Source organism: Tympanuchus pallidicinctus, unplaced genomic scaffold, assembly GCF_026119805.1.
Source record: "Tympanuchus pallidicinctus isolate F22 unplaced genomic scaffold, pur_lepc_1.0 scaffold1, whole genome shotgun sequence".
Lineage (NCBI taxonomy): Eukaryota > Metazoa > Chordata > Aves > Galliformes > Phasianidae > Tympanuchus > Tympanuchus pallidicinctus.
In genome coordinates this window covers 57,438,334-57,458,021 of record NW_026294618.1, presented here as the reverse complement: position 1 = coordinate 57,458,021, position 19,688 = coordinate 57,438,334, and the positions used below count along the sequence as shown (strand labels likewise).

Below are 19,688 nucleotides of genomic sequence, written 5' to 3'. Positions count from 1 at the left end.
AAGCCTGTGCTGGGGACGCACTGTCAGTACAGTTTGCTAGGACAGCTGAAACAGCAGACAGATCCTGTTCTGGATACAGCGTTGTCTTCTGTTCCAGTTTGTGGTGCATGATTTATCTTTCTGTCACCTCTCCAGGTCCCTAGACACCTCTCTGCATAAAAAGAAATTAAAACACAATACATATGAGTCTGCTCTGTATTGGAGTCTTGACCTTTAATATATCAGGTTTTCATATTGCAGCTATGCCAGCAAATAGGCTGTCCTACAAGAGCTGAGGTTGCTGTAGTAGAGGTCCCACCTCAGCCATGCTTCAGCTTTATTTGCTACAAACTCTCAGGCTGCCTGGAATGCCTTTGAAAGAAGATGAGGTTTTCAGATTGCCTGGGCGATCGTAACCAGGAGCTTTAGCAATCCACTGAGGGGAAAAAAACATCAAAAATCTGAGAAAGCAGCCTGACAACCTCAGTGTCAAAAGGATTGCTTAATGCTTTGTCCTGCTATATGAGTTGAATTTCTATCATATTAATAATTTTAGGTGTTCCCTTCTCTCCCCCAGTGCTGTCATTACATTTTCCTTTTGTTAGTAAAGAAAGGAATGAAAAGGTTTGCCCCTGGCTGTGTGATCATGTGGCTGTGCTCCTGCTGAGCAGACTGGTGTGTCACTGATGGCAGGCTTGCAGCTAGGCTCCCCAGATCAATAAACCATCTTAGCTGGTGAGCATATCAGATGTGAATTTTAGAAATCCACAGTCACACTTACAATACCAGAGAAGCCAAAACCTGATGTAATTTTTAAGAAGCATCTGAATCTTTAAGAGGCTCTGTTTTTCACTCATGAAACAGCCAGCATTTCCTTATGACCAGTACACTTTTTGATGGGGTTTTAGTCTCCTGTTTCTCTCTGCAGCTATTGGAGATCATTGTTTTTTTCTTTCTAAGAAACAGACAACTGTGTCTTTTAAGAAACAAAACAATTGTGTCAACAGATGGGAGAGAAAGTGCTGTGTCTGAAAAAGGAATAAACCATGTTAAAAATAGGTAGTCTTGCCAGAGTTGTTTCTTGAGCCAACGTGGAAATCCTTCTTTCCCATACTAGCATGCTATCAAAACTATTAAAACCATGCTAGAAAACCTGCCAAATTAGTCTATAAAACATTGGAAGAATAATAACGACTTTTTTCCTGTGTAATTCTAACAGTCAAGCTAGTAAAGGAGAGCAAACTGGCAGAGTTGCACTGCCAAGGGAGAGCTCCGAACAATACCTTGCATTGACCCCTGGCCAGCAGCAACTAAAACACAGCTCTGGTAGTTGTGGACACAGATTTTAATGAGGTGACCCTCTGTGCTCCCCAGCTGTACTAGAACAACTGTGTAATGAGGAACCAGGGGGTGTCAGAGGCTTTCCCTTTCTTAGATGCGTAGTTTTGCCCCTAGGTGTGGAAGGAAATAATTTTTCTGTTCCACCAACTATCTGCAGAGAATCCATAGCAGTTTTGTTAACAAGAAAACTCCTGCCCTCCTCAGAATAGGAAAGCAGGATGAACTGATCTTAAACATGGTTGCTACTGGCCGAATTACATCTGCAGTTTAGACATTGCATTTCTGCTTCACATCTGTTGTCTCACTTATTTTTTCAGTCTCTCTTCTTGCTTTCAGTTGTTTTCTCTATGTCTCAGTTTATCCAGCTTTCAGGGCTGGCTGTCCATTTCAGCGTTATCGCTGTCCTCATAGTTGTAAGAGGAGCAGAGAAGCTCTTCATGAAACAATTTTTTTTATTATTATTCCACAATGCTTTTCTGCTTTGTTTGTTTGGGTTTTGTTTATGCTTTATGCTCTATGTTGTGTCATCTCAAAAGAAAGATGTTTGCATAATGTGTCTTTTGCTGTGGTGGTTTAATTCCTGCAAAATATTGTTCCATATATGGCTCACAGTAGCCTTGGGGCAGGGATAGATTGTAACCTCAGACAGAGAATGGATCAGGTCTCTGACCCACTTCAGACCCTTCCAGTAGACTCTAGGGTCTGGGTTCCTCCAGACTTCTGCCCAGGTATACAGTAGAAAACAGCCTTGGGCAGCCAAGCATGATTTCAGGCAACCCTTTGGCACTGACCTCTGAGAGTGGATGAAACAGGAAGGTATCTGAGGCCCTTCCATCTGGGCAGGAGGGCAGCAGCAGGTGAGCAGTACAGCCTGTGATGAAATACATCTTCCTCATAAACTGATGCAGCCCCCCTGCCTGCAACAGGCTTTTTTTCCCCCCCAGTTATCTGCAGTCAAGGAATGCTCCTGGGGATCCATGCTTGCCTGGAAGTTGTCTCTGTTAGATTAATGTTTCTTGCTCAGATTAAAGAAAATTTAAAGGAAAAGACTTCAGAGACTGCCCAATTACTTTATTGCATCTAGGAGAGACCACATCCCTTATCGTATCGTGTGGTCATTTTTCTTACTTTTTCCTCATTGCGATGTGAGACAAACAGAAGTAAAGGAATTAAGTGCCTGCGACTTTGCCCTGTTCTGGCTGATAAGTAAACTACCACTTCTATGTGAAAACACTACAGGGCTTATCAGCAGGTGTGGATGCATGGGATTTCCTTATGGTTGCTTGTTACCTCATCTTTTCTGCAACACCTCCTCCTGCCTCTGTGCTTCCCTGTAATCAGTGAGTAGCATGCACGTTTATCTCTGCTCAAGGATATGTCCCACATGGTTGGTCTTTTTGTTTATTTATTTGTTCTGCTTAATCAGTCTATGGATGAGTTAAAAAGACTGTGTGTGATGTGTTAAAAAGACTGTATGTGTGTGAGTGAACTCAACCTTCTTTCAGCATAATGAGCTCCAAGGAAATCAGGGGAAGTTTAATGCTACATCCTGACTCCGTGGGGAAAACAAAACAAAACATTTGGAAGGATGCATGCCACCTATTCACTTTGACTTGAGCACATGCCTTGCTTTGCTGAGCTGGCTTTACCACTTAGAGATGGAATTAAGCGTATGCCTAAATGACTTGCTCAGCTGTGACTGAGGTTGCATAATTTGTCTGTTCATTTTCCTGGAGCTTTCCTATTGAATTCAGGAATCAGGCCATGGCAACGGAGAGGTGATGCTGTTGTAATTGGCAGGATATGCCAATTAAAACTTATTCTTTTGGTATTGTAAAGTGAGGTTCTGTTTTTTCATTACAGCCAGTTTCAAGTTATGCTCTTGAATTCTGGTCAAGTCAATATTGTTTCATGGCAAAAGTACAGCAAAATATTTTTGCTTTAGCTGCAGGAATACACAAATTTGATCCCTCAAAGCTTTCCTGTAGCTGCAACCAGGCTAACTGCTGTTGCACTGCCTCATTTTTCAGCCCATTTTGTTCTTGTACTGGACACCAAAATCATTAGAAAACATTCACAGTCAGCATTTAATAGCATATTAAAAAAAAAACAAAAAACAAGAAACAACAGACGTTTGTGATGCACCACTAATCTATTAGTCATTTGTTTAATTCCACTGCTCCACACATACAGGAGAATAAAATAGAAGTGATTAAAATAAAAGTGATTTTATTTTTATTCATAATAAATTCATTATTATTCATAATAAGGCTTTTTTATTCTTTTTTTTTTTTTTTTTCTCCTGTAACCAGCTTGTTTTCTTTTTCTGAGAGGCCCATGGTGATAGCAGAAGGTGAAAAATTGCAAACAAAATTAAGGAAAAGTTCAAGTTAGCTGTGGAGCCAGAAGTGTGATTCAGGAGCTGAAAATATCTCTGCGCTTCATGCATCAAACTCAAACACTGTGCTCTGACAACGCCCTCTGGATCAGAAACGGAGTTTGAGGTCATTCCTCCTCCAGCCTGCCATGTATGGATAGGGCCCACGCTCATGACAAATTACTGTCTTACCGGGCACACACTGAGAGTGCAGTGACATCAGTGCAGAGGGATCTTGCCTCACAGCAGAGGACCGAGGACTGGGGAGCCTTCTTCCTCCTTTAGACCTGAGGAACAGCGTGGAGGCACTGGGAATGAGGACATTTTAAACACTCCTTTTCTAGATGTGGAAGGAACAAGGGATAGAGAGAACTCACCTCCTTGTAAAGAAGTCGTATGGCATCCAGAAGTATTGCTAGCAAAGATTCTGCTCAGAGGTGTATAGATGCCCACTTCTGATTCCTAGGATAAAAGTAGAGCTGCCAGTGATGGTGCCTTCACCATGGAGGCAGACCCGAAAAGAGAGTAGTGCATCCTTTGTTGTATGAGCTGTCTTTGCATCTAGGAGTGCAGTATCAGAAACTGATCTGTATGTACCGGTATGCCTGGTATAAAGTCTGTGCTCTGACTTACCACCAGTCTTGCTGAGGTCTTAAATTTATTTTTGTAGAGAGTAGTGCTCAGTTTTTGTGAGTAACAGAACCAAAACTCTGAGAGCAGACCCCAAGTCTTTAGGGTTCATGTTTTTTCTCTGCTGACAAATTTCTCTTGTTCCCAGGCATCACACTTCCCTGGTGTCCTGCGTTTCTTGCTTAGTTGCCAGCTTCTAAGGTGCAAGTGAGCCTTCTTCCCTGGCACTTTTTCACCAAGGTACTTTTGGATGAAATTACCTGTGGTGATATTGCTGAAGCCTATTTGGATTGCTTAGAGCACAGGCTTTATCAGAAATCCCATCTTGGGCTCAACGGAGACCTGATGTTTTTGCCTTCTCTGCCCACTCTCAGAGGACCCCTAGGAGTACTCGTATCTTTGTACCAGCTGCCTGGCCAAGCCACCCTATCCTTTTGGCAACAGAAGAGCAGACAAATGGGTTGAGCAACATGTGTATGTGGACACAGTGTCAGTTGTCAGCCTGACCATTGTCTAAATGCATCAAGCCTGGTTAGTTGAGGGCACTGATCTCAGCTGGCAGCATCTAAACTGCTACGTGTAGTGAGGTTATGGACCTATACTTAGGGGGATGTGCTCTTGCTAATTTAGCTCCTGGCTGACTTGGGGAAAAAAAAAAGTAACCCCAAATCATAGTTCCATTGCTAGCAGCAAAATATGATCCTGCACATCATGGTTTCTGGGAATGAAGGAAGTAATTTAGAGAAGTTCCAAACACTACTTTTAACACTGCCAAAGAAATCAGGTGCTTGATTTTATTCGAGTGAATTGCATATGTGTAAATAAACAAAGTTCATAGGTGATATTCCAAAAGTCATTTGGGATAATGTAACTTTTAGATAAATTTTGTTCTGATTGCTAATTTTCAGAAGAGGCTGAGAGACAATAGAAACAGCATATACATGAGTTAGCATGCATGACTATTTTTATTTACATAATCTGTATACATATGCATGCACATGCATGTATAAATTCACAGGTATATAAATTTCAGCAAATGAAAAATATTGCAGAGATTTCTTGGTGCTCTTTGTGTCTGGATCTTCAGTGTGGTGCTAACATGCAGAAACCAAAAAACCATGAAGAAAAGCCATGAAGAAACAAAATTTTAATAGACTGTCATAACCCTATTGAAAAAAAAAGAAAAAGGAAAAAAAAGTGAAAACAAATAAATTTTCTGTTCAGTAATGAAGATGAAAACATTTACAGCCCAGAAAAAAATTATTTAAAAAAAAATTATCACTTTAAATTTGGAAGTAGTTCAAGATTTGATCCATAAATTTCAGCAAACTGCTTGTAGTTGCCAGAGCTGCCAGAATGACCTGGAATTAAGTGGGAAAAGGTATGACCACGGTTGATTTGTGTTCACATGTGAAGTGAGAACACCAGGATAGTAATGGGAACAATTTTCTTTCACTTCTTCCAAATTTGATTGCGTATAGTATGGTTGCATTTGGTCAGGATTCTTAGGTGGTTGTGTTCTGCCATTGATCCTATGAAGCTAATTTAAAGCATCACATGGCTTTTACCTTCCTCAAGTAGGGAGACATTTTTATTTCCAGTCTTAGCTGCTGTAGCTTTCAAATTGTCTGTTTAATAAATTGTGCTTTGTTTAGGGAATGGTAGCTGTAAAATATTGCCTGTTCACAGAGTAAGTACTGAGATGGAGATTGATGTCTGTCTGAAGCTTAATGTCTCACAGTGACAGTCAAGCAAATTTTAGACTTCTTACTTCTCTCATTAAGGACTGTAATCTCTGGACTTTGTGTTTGAAAAGGAGAAAGAGGGCAAAGAGAACATTAGAAAGTCCACATAGACTGTTTCACATATCTAAAGAGGAAGTGAACCCATGTAAAAAACTGTGAGATTTCTGTATTACCTTAGTGGTGTGAGTTACAAAACATGAGATGGAGCTCTGGGGTGGCAAGCTACAAAAGTTTACACATTCTGCTACCCAACCTGTGTGGATCTTGATTGATTCGAATGATCTCTTATACCGTCTAGGAACCTGGCTGCAATTTAAATGGTGTCTGGCTTTCTTATAGAACTGGTCAAACTGAGTTGTTAGGTGAATTCCCTTCCCATGATAAGATACAGTCTGCTGGAATGATATCTGCTGTAAGCAAGTTAAGGAGTAACACAGGAAAGGCTTTATTTGCCCTTTGTACTCTTGAGAAAATGTTACCCATTTTTTGTGCTATTTCAAAGCCTTAGATTAATTAGCAGCAAAATAAATATTTGCCAGTTTGCCAGTTGTTTTCCTTAAACTTTAGTTTCTCATTAAAATACACATGAGATTTCTGGTACTTTTTTTTTTTTATCTTGCAAAGTACACAGGAATCTTCCTCTGGTACCCCCTCAACTAATCTAATGGAGATAGTGCAACAGATATGTAAGAATATAAAACAGAGTTCTTGTTGATCAGTGAAATGAATTTACCTTTATGGCCAGATGATAGCAATGCTTACTGCTACATTTGAATTTCACTGCTAAACATGGAGCTATACAATTATAAGATAGCTACTGGAACTGCCAAGGGAGAGTCTAGTACTCTTTTCAAAAGGAAATGTTAAGAGTCACCATCAGGGTACCTCCACTTTCACATTTTCAGGTCCTATGTAAAAGACTCATCCCTGAGAGTATAAGATACAAAGCTCAAATTGGAAAAAGTCTTCCTTGTCATGCCACGTTTCTCAAACTCTCATTCCCCTTCTGATGCACTTGTTTAACTTAGTCTCCATGGCTGGCAAACAACAGCAGTAGATTAAAACAGTCTTGACCAGATATGTCCAAATGCTAGCAAGTGATGTGCAATGATTGTTGCATTGTTGCCTTTCTTTGGTGGGTAGTCGTTCGCTTCCAAATAACCCAGTATTGCACAAGTATTTACTAACTTGATGATAAAAACAAATTAAAAGTTCTGGGTTTAGTATCACAACAAAGCCTCTGGTAGCTTTAATTGGGCACTAACATTCTGTTTGATGACACTTGCATTGTCTGAGGTTGTTAAAGGCATTGCAGATTAGCTGTTCCTTCAGACTACATGTTGCTTGAAAGCTCAAGCTTTGCTGTAGGGTTGTTAAGTTAGTAAGGATTGCAATAGCACTGATTAGACAAAATGATAGCAAGCTTTGAGACAATGATGTAAAAGAATAATCTTTTACATGTCCTTAAACAGATCTTGCTTTGAATAATATTTAACCTAATTGTAAGTAAAAAGTAAGCTTTTTAAATACTCAGAAACTGATCCAGCCTTCACTGAAGTCAGTGGGAGTCTTTCACATTTGGATCAGATCCTGATTTATCTTTTGAGGAACACTGCTGAAGACAGCAAAGTCTGCCATGTGGGGAAATATGCTGGCTCCCATTGATTAAAAGCTAATTTTGTAAATGACATATTTCCCTTGTGATTTTATGGTCTTTTAGTGGAAAGCCCCTCTGCTTCTGCTTTGATTTACCATAAATGACACCCTCGTCTTTGGGTTGGGGACTGCATAAACAGATTTTTAATGTATATTCATTAAAAACAAGTTTGTGCAAGTGACAACCTTTGTCATTGAAGCCAAGCCAGTTAGGCCTCTCTCTGAAAGTGTAAGGTGTGAGGCTGCATGCATAGGGGCTGGAGGATATCTGTTTACTGCCAGGAGAAGCAAGCTGCAATTTGGAGCACCCCTAGGTTTTACTGAAGAATGGGCTAATAACAACTCATGGCTTCTTTATTGCTTTGCTTTGTTTTTTTGACAGGAACTTTTCTCAGTCTAGTTATAAAAATAGAGTGAAATACTGGCTCTGCTATAAAAAGTTTTGCCCTTGAGTCCAGCCTTAACCTGCGTTCACCCATAGATTAAAAGCATATTGGGCCCTGTCTGCCTAGAGATTGAAAAGTGTTTCCTGGCTCTGCATCCAGATTAATTTCCTAGAAAGCTGTATATTGATGTGATAAAGTGTTAGGGTCTGGAGCCAGAGCATATGTTATTTTATGTAGTCAGATGCCTATATAGACCACTGTTGACATTGCCAGTTAGTAACACATTATCATTTGATATTTGTTTTTGTTGCTGATAGCAAACATTACAGCAGAAAATATAAGCATATGCCTTTTTTTTACTAACTCATTCCAGACCTTCCAAAACATTCATATTTTGGCACTGTTTCCCTCAACTCACATCTGCACTCTGCTGATGATGGAAGCACGGAGTTATGAGGCTTCACCCATAGCACGTTGGTCAGTCTTTTGCCAGTTTACAGGGCAGTGTGAGCAGGCCTTGTGCTCATGGAAGCCTAGAGAGGTTTACTGCTTGCGTCTGTAGGGATACAATTAGGCCACGGCCATCAATCTACGGGTCTAGTTTGCTGAGTTGGGCATTTTCCTGCCAGAGGCCTCTGTCCACAATGTTTATAAGCCCTCGAGGAACGGGCAGCTCTCCTGCTGTGGTGACCTGGCTGCCCCCTGAGGGTAGTCAGCAGTGTCATGGCCATGCACCATGGGGCATAGCAGGGCAAAGGGCAGGAGCAAAGACACACAAGATCTCTCCCTGGGACCATGTGCCATCATGTCACTCTCCAGGATCTCTCTGAGGGTGCTTCTCTTTGCAGGAGCACATCCTGGAGTGCCCACCTCATTGCTCATCCCTGGCACGTAGCTTGCAGTAGCATTTCATGTATAGGTCTTCAAGGACATAGGGAGGCCTGGAAGAAAGGACCCCAAGCAAAATGTGGGCTGTGGTTATCTGTGCTTCACAGCTGTTTGTTATGTGGTCCCTAAAAGATCACTGATGGTGTATTGTCTCAGTATTCATGAGGTGATCCCACATTTAGAGCACAGTGCTAGGCAGAAAGAAGTGGCATGGGAGATACTTGCACTGCTCAGATTTAAAGACAGGAAAATATTTGTGTTTAATTAAAAATATATCTTATTAAAAACACATATGTTACTGTAACTCTCAAAGGTAAATAGACTACCAAGGCATTACCATACTTTCTATGCTTATTCCACTTGGTGTATGTCTAAAAGTAAATCATTCTATTTACCTTTTGGTCTGGGTCTTGTAAGTCTTGTTTTCACTTCAGAGTATTTTTTACTCAACATGCATTGTAGATAACTGCAAGGTGGAATCCCCCAGCTGATACTGATTTCTGGTGTCACATTGCTCTGAGGGAGAAATACCTAGGGAGCGAGAAGGACTGTGTCTGAATTTCTATTTCTATTAATGTAGCCAATGACAGCGAGATGACTTGACTAAAGTCCTTAAAAATCTTTCATGTCTGTTTTCTAAATAGGTGGAAGAGAGTGTGGACAGCCATATTTGCTGGAGTGGTGAACCAAATTGCCTTGACTGGAACCATTATTCACTTGCACCTTTGACTGCAGCAGACAGGTAGGAGAACAAGGGAAGGATGGGTTCAAATGAACTTGGGGAGCAGGCCTCAGTGAATATTTTTTTGTTCTCAGAGGGCTTCAACCAGAAGTCACTCACACTTAAATAGTAACTGATTAGATGTCATTTTCTCCCCTTTTGCTGAAAGCAGAGGCATCTCTCTTTCCGAAGAGGTTATGTTTTTATTCAGAAGTGCTGTCTTTGCTTTGACCATATATTTGGTTTGCCACTTTCCCTTCTTTGTGCATTTCTTGCTTCAAGAATCCAAGAAGCACACTTTTTGAAAGAAATAGGCAGAAAAATGTACTAAAATGTACTAAAATAAAAATAAAATAGTTTCTGGTTTCTTTTTTTAAATTATTATTTAATTTTTAAATGGTCTTGAATTATAATCTGGTGATTTGTTTTGATCGTCTCACCATTTCAGGCACACCACTGATGATACTGTTTATGGTTAAGGTTTCTTTTTTCCTCTGGGTCTTGAACTCATGGTTCATGCAAACTACAGTTGTGAAAATGATGACAGTGTAGTATCACGATACCCAAGTTAGCTTACAGTTAGTGGATTCTCGGTGGCAGTTATCTATGACATTACAGACTACAGAGGCCAGTGTATGATGTCAGGAAAAGGTCTGTGTTCTGCTGGTCATTGCAGCTCCATGTTTGAGTTGGTAGTCACAGGTTGGACAGGTTTCACAGAAGCTTTGTCTCAGGGACTGTACAGTAAAAGGCAGTCACTTTGTTGCAATACTGAGAATCTCCTCTTCTTTGCACATCCTTGGTGTTCAGAGTTATGTTAGCCTTCTGAATTTAGCACGACTGACTGAAAATAGTGAAAAGATAGGAAAATATTTCATCCTTCTTATTGGTCCTCTCTGTTCTACATTTTTTACTATTTATCTGTAACCCTGAGATCTAGATGTGTACAGAAGACATTAGAGGTTCTCAGGCTATATGATGATCTCAGGAGAAATGTTTAAAGAAATTGCGTAGTGTACTTTGATATAAAACTCGCAATTTTTTCAGAACTGTAAATGAGATTGAACCTATATTTCATTCTGTATGAACTGAAGGAGGGAATGGAGGGGGTTAAATTGAAATGGGCTTAAACCTCTTCTCAAACCTGGAACTGATCCCAAATATTCTGCAGTCCACAGTGGTGCTATATGGGGTATTTCTTCTTTTGGATCTACATCAAAGTTGTGTCAGTCTGCATCGCTCTATTTCCCTTCTGCAGTCTCTGAGAGTTGAGACATCTTCCCATGTAGCCTAGGATCAGAGCTGGATGAGAAGAGTGTTACCAGGGAACATGCTGGCAAAAGCAATTCACTGTCTTCGCATGTAGAATTTATAGTGAAAGTTCAGCTGGGAAACAAACTGTCCTGATGCACTCCTGTGCTCTGCTCCAAGCTTGGGAAGCATTAATAGTGTGTGAAATTTATAAGCAGGAGTTTTAGAATACTGCAGTATGAAAAACTAGCCATGTCCCAACGCACCAGGCAAGATTTAAGTGGAAAACTGAGAACTTTGGTGCCCATCCTCTAAAATGTGCTTTGAGCATGAATTCTTCAGGTTTCTTTAGTGTGTAACTTAATGGTATTTCTACACATTGGGCCCTTGTTGCTGTGGCTTTCTTGTATGCTGAAAATTCCCCAAATTATGTGTCAGCCTAATAATAGTCTTTAGTTTTTCATTTGGGACAGCTGAACTTCGGAATAGATGCTCTCAATTAACATAAGTCAGAGAAATGTGATTGTAACTATGATAATATGTATCACTACCGTGTATGCTAAGGACATTAAAGCCAGCACTTAATACTGAAAGAGTAGTAAATATGCTGCGTGAGCTAATGAAAGGCTCACATGAAGAAACTGAAGCCTATATTGCCTGCTTTATGAGTGTGAACTTGCAGTTTGATCCCACTGGTAGATGCAGGGCGATAGGAAGGCACGTTTCCCCTGAAGACAGGAGCATGCAATGTTGCCAAACCAGCAGTCCTGGGTGCCCTGCAGGGTATGATTCTCGCAGCAGAGAGTGATTGCACAAGCTGTGATGTGCAGGACTAGTCGCTCTATTTTGGCTGAGAATCCTTTGAGGATATTGGTCCTGATTCCCTACTGTCTGAAACCTTTTGCTATTTATACCTGGGTAAAGTGAATGCCTGGCGAGCATTAAATGCCACTACGCTAGTGCTAAAGGAGCTGTTATCCACTTTGCCCAAATATAAATGACTATGCAAAAGGTGAAGCAAGTTCAAGGTCTCTCTTTTTGTTATAGCATTACCCCTAGATCCTGCTGCTCGTGGCTGAGTGTGTGAACAGGAGGCTGTGCTTCAGTGGGGTGGTTTGAGCTCAAGATGTGCAAATGCAGCAAGAAAGAAGAACACTCATTTCTTTTCCCACTATTAGTCAGAGAGAAAAACACGTTTCTTCTTCCCTGAGAAGAGTAGTGGGGCAAGATATTTATTTGCTAGTTTTCAGACAGTTTGAGGTAGAAGAAAGATACTTGGAAACATCTGGCAGAGGCAGAAATGGACACTGTGACTTGAAGTCTCCCTGCACTCAATGATGGGTAGTGTATTAACATGCCGTGCATTAGAAAGACAAAGTCCTTGAAATCCTCTGACACTGCAAGCTAGAGCTTTTAAACTAGAACAGAGACAGATAAGGATACTGTGAAGGAGAAATTCAGCATCACATATTGTAAAACTGAATCCTTAAAAAAACTTGGTACTTTTGGCAGTGTTTCATTTATTGTAAATAGAATCCATATATATTCATAGAAATTTTGAATAGAATATAGTGTTCTGCCATTTCTGTTATCTAAGCAAATATCTTGCTGGAGCAATTTAAAAACAGATCAGTTTCATAGCCAGCACTGCACCAATTTAATAATAATACTGACCCTTATTAGAGACTCTGAGCCAGATTCTGACAGCTGTAAACCTGCTGAAGAAAGTAAAGACATTCATGAGTTTACCTAGCACAGTTAAGGACATCAGCATCTGGCTCTTTCTGAGTAGAGCTGCTTGTGAATCATATTCTGCCATATCGTGCCATGCACACTACTGCGGAAAGACCATTTTGAAAAGCAAGAGATACAAATCATATGGAATAGCAGGCATTGAAGGATTCCTCCTCTGTAATACCTAAATAAACCTCCATTTATGTGCCTATCCATTTTCTTTAAATAACCTACTTTTTGTTGCAGATAGGATATCACAATGTTATTAACACTGAACCACACCTGGTGGGATTGTTTTTACATAACTTCTAGTACATGTATATACCTTTTCACATGCACATTTCCCTCTGTCTAAATGCATCTTGAGATTACACTTGCAAGGCCTATAGCTTCAACACAGACACGGGGTGAACAACTGTAGTTTAAATTTGCTGATGACAAATATGCAGAATTAATTTAACATGGGATGGAGTGTCATAATGCTAAATTAAACTTTTCAAAATGTAAACAAGCAACTTTTGTGTTATGTAGGTCTTTAAAAGTTATCCTGTTGCTGTGCTCTTATCAGAAATTTGAAGAACTTAAGTTTTTGAAAAGATACATGTTTTCCACTTCAGTGTGCAAATCTGTGTTGGAGGATTCTTTTGCTCATAGATACTTTGCTAAGTTCCAAGGCTGCAAAGTTTTAGCCAGCTGGGAATCTCAGATCTATGCTAGCAGTTATCTCCATATGGCTGCTCTCCGTTTTGTACCAAGCCTTCAGCATCTCAGTGGCTGCATGTTCGCAATTATGAAGCACAGTATTCCAGTTGTATTTGCCAGAAAACATACAGAGCATTGTGTGATAAGCTGTGACATGTGGTGTAACTCGAAGAAGAGGTGAGAAATAAAGTGTGGGGGGAGAAGAGGAAAAAGGGAAAGAGTAGAACAGGAGAGGAAGGAAGACACAGCAAGAAAAGTTTGTCTGTGTAATGAATTTGGTCTGACTGGCAAATACAATCTGACTTGTGAATTTAATTGAATTTGATCCAAGAAAGGCACAGCTGAGTGATCTGTAGGAAGAAATATTTTCCTAGAAGTATGCAACTCCAAACTGTATAAATTCTTCCACTGATCGTAAAATGTTTGTGTACCACTAAAACTGTGCCTATACTTCTGAAGAAAAAGTGGTGTGTTGTGATATTCAACTGAAGAATAACAAAAAAAAGTCATTGAGTGTTGAGTATTGGAAGAAGAAAAACTATATAATTTCAAGTTGGCAATGAACACGAGTGATAAGGACAGTTAATCATTTCTGGTGCAGCTGTTTCCTGACATTTCTGCAAAATGTTGTGGAAAAAATAATGAAGGTTCATTCAGTAATGGTTTCAAGCTTGGCTAGTGGAAAATATGACAGTATTTCCATCATCAATTAAAAGCAAGCAATGCTTTTCTTTTTTTTAATTTTTTTTTTTTTTTTCTGTAGGGGAAGTGGTATGCAGTTTGTGCTACACAGGAAATTGTAGACTTGAGAGCAGCTGTGTGATAGCAACAGGTATGCTGAGAATATGAAGAAGAGCCTGGGCCCATTTCTTTTACCACACGTGCTTTAGTGCAGTAGAGCTCTCTCTGCTAGATACTGGAAAAGACAACTTGCATAGCATGACACCATCTATCTAGCATGTGGGGTATTCCTTCAGACAGCTGGCTGAAAATAAACGTCCTTCATGCCACTTCAGTAAAAAAGGATGTATCAGTAAAACTTTCATTGTGACTGTATTTTATTACTACAGGGTCCTGACGGTGCAACTCATTTTGGTGTAGAGGCGGGATTTTTTTAACCAATCTCAGTAATTTCATTTCAGAGTATATCATTTCTGCAGCCATGCAGCACATCTTAGTGAGCACGTGTTGTTGCTGTGCTCCTTCTGTGCAGAGCAGCAGTAAACCTGATGTAACAGGCTGGCCATTTTGCAATTTGGAGCAGTGAGGAACCCGTGGGATTCGTGCAGTATAGACAAGGGGCTGTCCAAGCATGTGAACTCAGTGTGTAGTGTTGCATATAGCCAAGAAAGCATGCAGTTTTGAAACACGAGTGTGGCCTGAGGGCACATTCACTGCACAGATCAGCATAGCTGAAGGTCACTGTAGCAGCTGAGCAGTGGCCTGTGTCCATTCCCTCACCTCACAGCCTACAATGGCAGGCAGGCAGCTGCTTCTGCTCCAAGCTCATGATGTCCCAGCTCCTGCACATAGCTCAGTGTTGGGGTTGCTGGATCACTCTTCTGTTGGATAGCCTGCGTAGGCCAGAAGGTAGTTAGGAATGAAGCAAGATATACTGTTGTAAGTAAGGAAGATGAGTCCAAGATTTCCACTTGAATTCACTTTTTTTTCTTCTCCCAAAGGGATCTATGTTTTATCTGGCGTTAAAAATGCATTGGTGTGGAAATACAGGGCTTGTGTAGAATTACTGTAAATCACTTCAGAAGTTTAAGTGAATGACTTAGGGACTCAGTACCTCTATCTGGACTGCCTGCTCTAACAGATTTTGTCTTCCTCTGACTTGCTGAGATACTTCCAGCCTAGCCGTAAATATGATCTCCAGCCTGTTTACACAATATGATGATTCATGCGAAAGTGATTGATAGAAAATACGTTATAGTGAATGGTTTATCCTTTTCTAATATCCCTCTGTAAAGAAGATTCTTACTTAGTGCTCCTAATGCAAATTTAGCAGACCCTTAGCAAGTTCACTAAAAATGTTTGTCTTTCTCCTTGTAATGCTATCTATGAAGTGTGTAGTCCTGTCTGACTGGTTTAGGCTGCTGTAAAACAAAAGTGATGGAGTTGCATCCATGATTTAGGTGTATTCATATAATAATGTAAAAGTTAGGTGAAGGTTCCCTGTATTTGGTGCAGTCAAGCTCTAAGGAGCTTTGTTAAAGGCTTTCCCACTCCTGCAATCCCTTGTGTTAGTGAAAATTTTGCTGAAATCAGCGGCAGCTTTACCAGCATCACAGCATTAAGGACAGCTTATGCATAAGAGCCTGCATTTAATCTTGATTTGGGACATTAAAAGATCAGGCCTTCAAGCATCCTTCCACATGCTTGTCTGTAATTAGGTGAGTACTGTGGCTGCAAGTCAATACGCTGTTGTACTTGCAGTGAGACTGCTTGCACACTTTGGTGTTTGCATGGGAGGAAGGGAAAGATGAGGGTTCCAGTCCATCAGTTTATCTGATGGGGGTGCAGCAGTGAAGAGCTGCTTTTAAACTTCTCAGCATGAGAGCTGAGAAGTTTAAGAAGGCCACGTTTGGTGGCCCTGCTAGGCAGGGGGGTTGGAACTACATGATCCTTGAGGTCCCTTCCAACCCGGGTGATTCTGTGATTCTGTGATTCTGTGAGAGCTGTGCCTGCAGCTGTGGAGGAACTTCCCATAAAAGCAGGTTGTCAATTGAAAGAGGAAATTTCCATAGGATCAAGTTGTCCACTGCAAAATTTCTGCCTTTTTTCTTTTCTTTTTTTTTTCTTTTTTTTCTGCATTTTTTTGCTTTTGTTCTCTCATGGAAATCTGTGAATGAACTACTTCCCCTTGAGTCACCTTAACCCATGAAGAAGATGCTAGGTGAGCTGAATTGTGCTAACATGGCTTCAGCTGTCATTAAGTTGCATCTGTATATTACTCCTTCTCATCTCATGGCAAATGACAATACAGAAACTTAATGCTTTAAAAGTTCCTATTGGCAGGTGACCTTGACAGGCCTACATGTCCCACTGTATATTTGAATCACCCTGGTGAAAACATCTACTCACTACTAACAAAACAATGTCTTGATGAAACAGGTTAAAAAATTGAGTCTGCAGTCCCTGGGACTTGCACTGCCTGCCTGCCAGCTTGTATTTTTGCTGCTCAACAGTCAGTCTCACAATTTTTTCTATATTTTTAACCAGTTATTTAAATTGTCTACAGTGGTTGTAAAACTCTTGGATCCATTTGAGATTAATGGGGAATGAAAAGTAAGTACATTCAAGTAACTGTAAAATTGGCTAAGGTCACACGATCAAAGTGCTTGAAGGACACCTACACGATTCTTGCTTTATTGCTCTATCTGTCCCTACAGAAGGCAGCTGGATAATAGCTAGGACGTTACTAGAGATGACTGGACACCTGGTGCTGAGCATGTGGGAAGGGACGGGAATGCAGCTGACACCAAGGTGTTCATTGAATCACACAGTGACCTCTTATGGATGAAAGTTAAAATAATGAATGCATATATCACAAATATTACTTGTACTTTTTAAAGTTACCCTTTGAATAGTTCATCAAGGTTTGTAATAGATGCTGTATTCTCTTTATGGTACCGTGTCTCCAGACTTACTAAACTTTTTCTCGCTGTCTCTCATTGGTTCTTCATCCTGCTTTTTATATAGACATGCTGCCAATCCTACTGAAAGCACCAAACCTTTTGACTATATTGCACAGTGACAATCCTACAGATTTACTGATCGTGGCAGGTGGCATTCACAGAACATTAGTCCCCGCTGTCCTCAAAGACAGCATGTCCCACAGAAGGAGAGCATGCTGTGTGACAGCTACTGCATGGGAGGAAGCTCTCTGTCTACATGAGAATGGAGGCTGGCAGAGCTTTCTCCACCTCATGTACACAGGAAGCAGCATGGCAGATGTCTGACGTTCCTTCAGGCAATCTCCCCTGTGCTTCTCAGAAATACATGGGAACTATGGTTAAACCTTACAGTCTAACCTTTTGCTTGCACAGGGACCAAAGAGGAGCTAAGTAACTTTAAACCATTAGCTCAGTTTTAAGTATCTCTTCTGTGGGATGAAGGGCAGTTGACTCCTAACCATGTTATATCTTCCAAAGGAATGACTCAGAACAAAAGTCCCATGCTACCCCTTCCCCAAGCAAAGCATGGTGCCAGTGCAGCTAATGAAATGAGAAGTGCAAGAGACCTCCCTAGCTCCTTATTCTGCTCCTCTCATAGGATTCTTTTTGTTTCTCTTACCCTCTCTCTCTGTGGTTTTGCCATTGTAATTTTAACTAGGTGGCCTGAATCAGATTTCTGAGTGTCAGCCACCAACAGCCCTGTTCTCACCTGAGATTGCTTGGTAGCATCTGTGGCCCCGAGCCCTTCTGCTTCCCCCTGCTCAGCAGCCCTAGCTGGAGACAAAGGAGTTAGGCCTGAAATTAGTTGCTCCATACAGTCTGGCTGCTTATTTAAATATATAAAAAAATGCCTTTGGCAGATAACTGTATAATTCTTTAGCATTCAAGACAAAGTCAAATACACTTTCCATACTAACAGCTAAGACTTAACTGTAGCTGAAAAGCTGAACGTGGTTTCAAAGATAGATAATATGTGATAACACCATTTCTATCTACCCTCTCATTGGGGAAAAAAAATACCCAAAACTTTTCTTACTTTTCGCCCACTGTATTAGGTAAAATGCTCTGCAGTGGTAACTAAAACTGGAGTTTTCATTCACCTGTTAGAATTTAAAGACTGTGAAAGAATGATCATAGAAGTTATTCAGACCATTCAATTATTTAAGTAATAATTAAAAAAAAAAAGCATTTAGTAAAACCCACATTGGCAACAATCAGTTGTACTTTGTGGTTGCATTGCAAAAGCTACAAATGTCCTCAGTTCTAAATTTAAGATAGACAGAAATTGTTCTGTTTAGCATGTGCTAAAATTATCCAAAATACAAATACTTAGGGGAAGTGTAAAAATTAAATCCCAGTTTTTAAAAGGGCAGCTTAAAGAGGAAAGAAGTATTAAATAAGTGCCATCTCAGTAAAAATTTTACCAAACACAGGGAAGATTCATACACTTCATGTCTTTGTTATAAGATTCTCAGAGAAAACACTCCCACTCAGATAGAAATTCACTGTAAACAGCTCTCTTGCTGTTGTGGTTGGTGTACTTTTGAGGATGCAGTGGCTCTTAGAAGGAGCAGGGTGCGTTGTGTAATCCTGTGACCTTATGTTGCATAGACACTTCCAGTTTTGGAATGTGAAACGTCTGAAACTGGGAGTGGGTGGATGAGAGGTGGAGCCAGCCAGGAGCCTGGGTGGCTGTGTGTCTGAGAAGCTCTTCTGCTGGTGAGCAGCGCTGGTCTGCTAAGTGTATGGCCAAAGCCCTGAATATTGCTGTATCAAACCAGTAAACAAAATCAAGTTGCAAATTGCCACGAAGCTACGGGGTGATATTTTGGAAGTTGAGCTTTTAAAACTTGGTTGAAAACAAAGCTGAATTCTTTCAGACCTGAAACCACAGCCTCTCAAAATGCGTCAGAGACTCTTGATGCTGCAGCAAGGTCAGCTTCTCTTCCCCCCACACCTGTGAGTCAGGACAACTCTATTAAAGGAAGCTTTTATTGGAAGCTGTCAATAGAGAGGTAGACAACATGCAGATGTTGAGGTCTCAGTGGAAAAGCGTTTGGATCTTGTACCTACATAGATGGTCACCAACAGGAAGAAGAATACTATTCTGGAAAACAGAGGGACACTGAGGAAAAGCTAATGTATAAGCAGAGGTAGGTTTGTCTGATTTCACCTCTCTAATTAAAGCTAGAATTCAGAGTCCACACATGCTGGTGTTGTATCCATTTCTCATGGGGAACAAAGGCTAAATCTTCTCTGAGTTAGATGTCCTCAGTGTTTACCCACCATGCCTTCTGTACCTACATGTTGTGCTGAAAGTTACAGGAAAATAATCTTAGAGAAGCTCAGCTGACTGTAGAGAAAAAAGAAAAGAAGAACAGGAAGGATTAGACAAAGTATTGGTGGGAATTTCAGAAACATGAGCTTGATTCTCAGGTAGTGTAGTGCAGGTACTTTTTGAAGTTGAAACTTCCTATTGTTCAATCACACGCTTACTATTTCCTTTGCTATAGATCCAGACCTGCTCATGGGTGAGTCAACCATAATGGGGCTTAAAAATGTCAGTGAACAATGTTGTCCCATTTATATTAATTA

At 40.5% G+C, this 19,688-nt stretch overlaps 1 protein-coding gene across 4 annotated transcripts in view; it reads left to right on the top strand.

Moving 5' to 3' along the window:
• HIVEP2 (HIVEP zinc finger 2) overlaps positions 1-19,688 on the top strand; it is a 125,352-nt gene that overhangs the window by 64,512 nt on the left and 41,152 nt on the right. For 3 of the 4 annotated variants that reach the window (XM_052702625.1, XM_052702554.1, XM_052702705.1), the window contains one exon: positions 9,647-9,744. The gene's annotated coding sequence lies outside the window, so the exon portion shown is untranslated. Of the gene's footprint in view, positions 1-9,646; positions 9,745-19,134; positions 19,247-19,688 lie in introns of those variants that run through there. The other variant, XM_052702872.1, reaches the window with a different exon arrangement.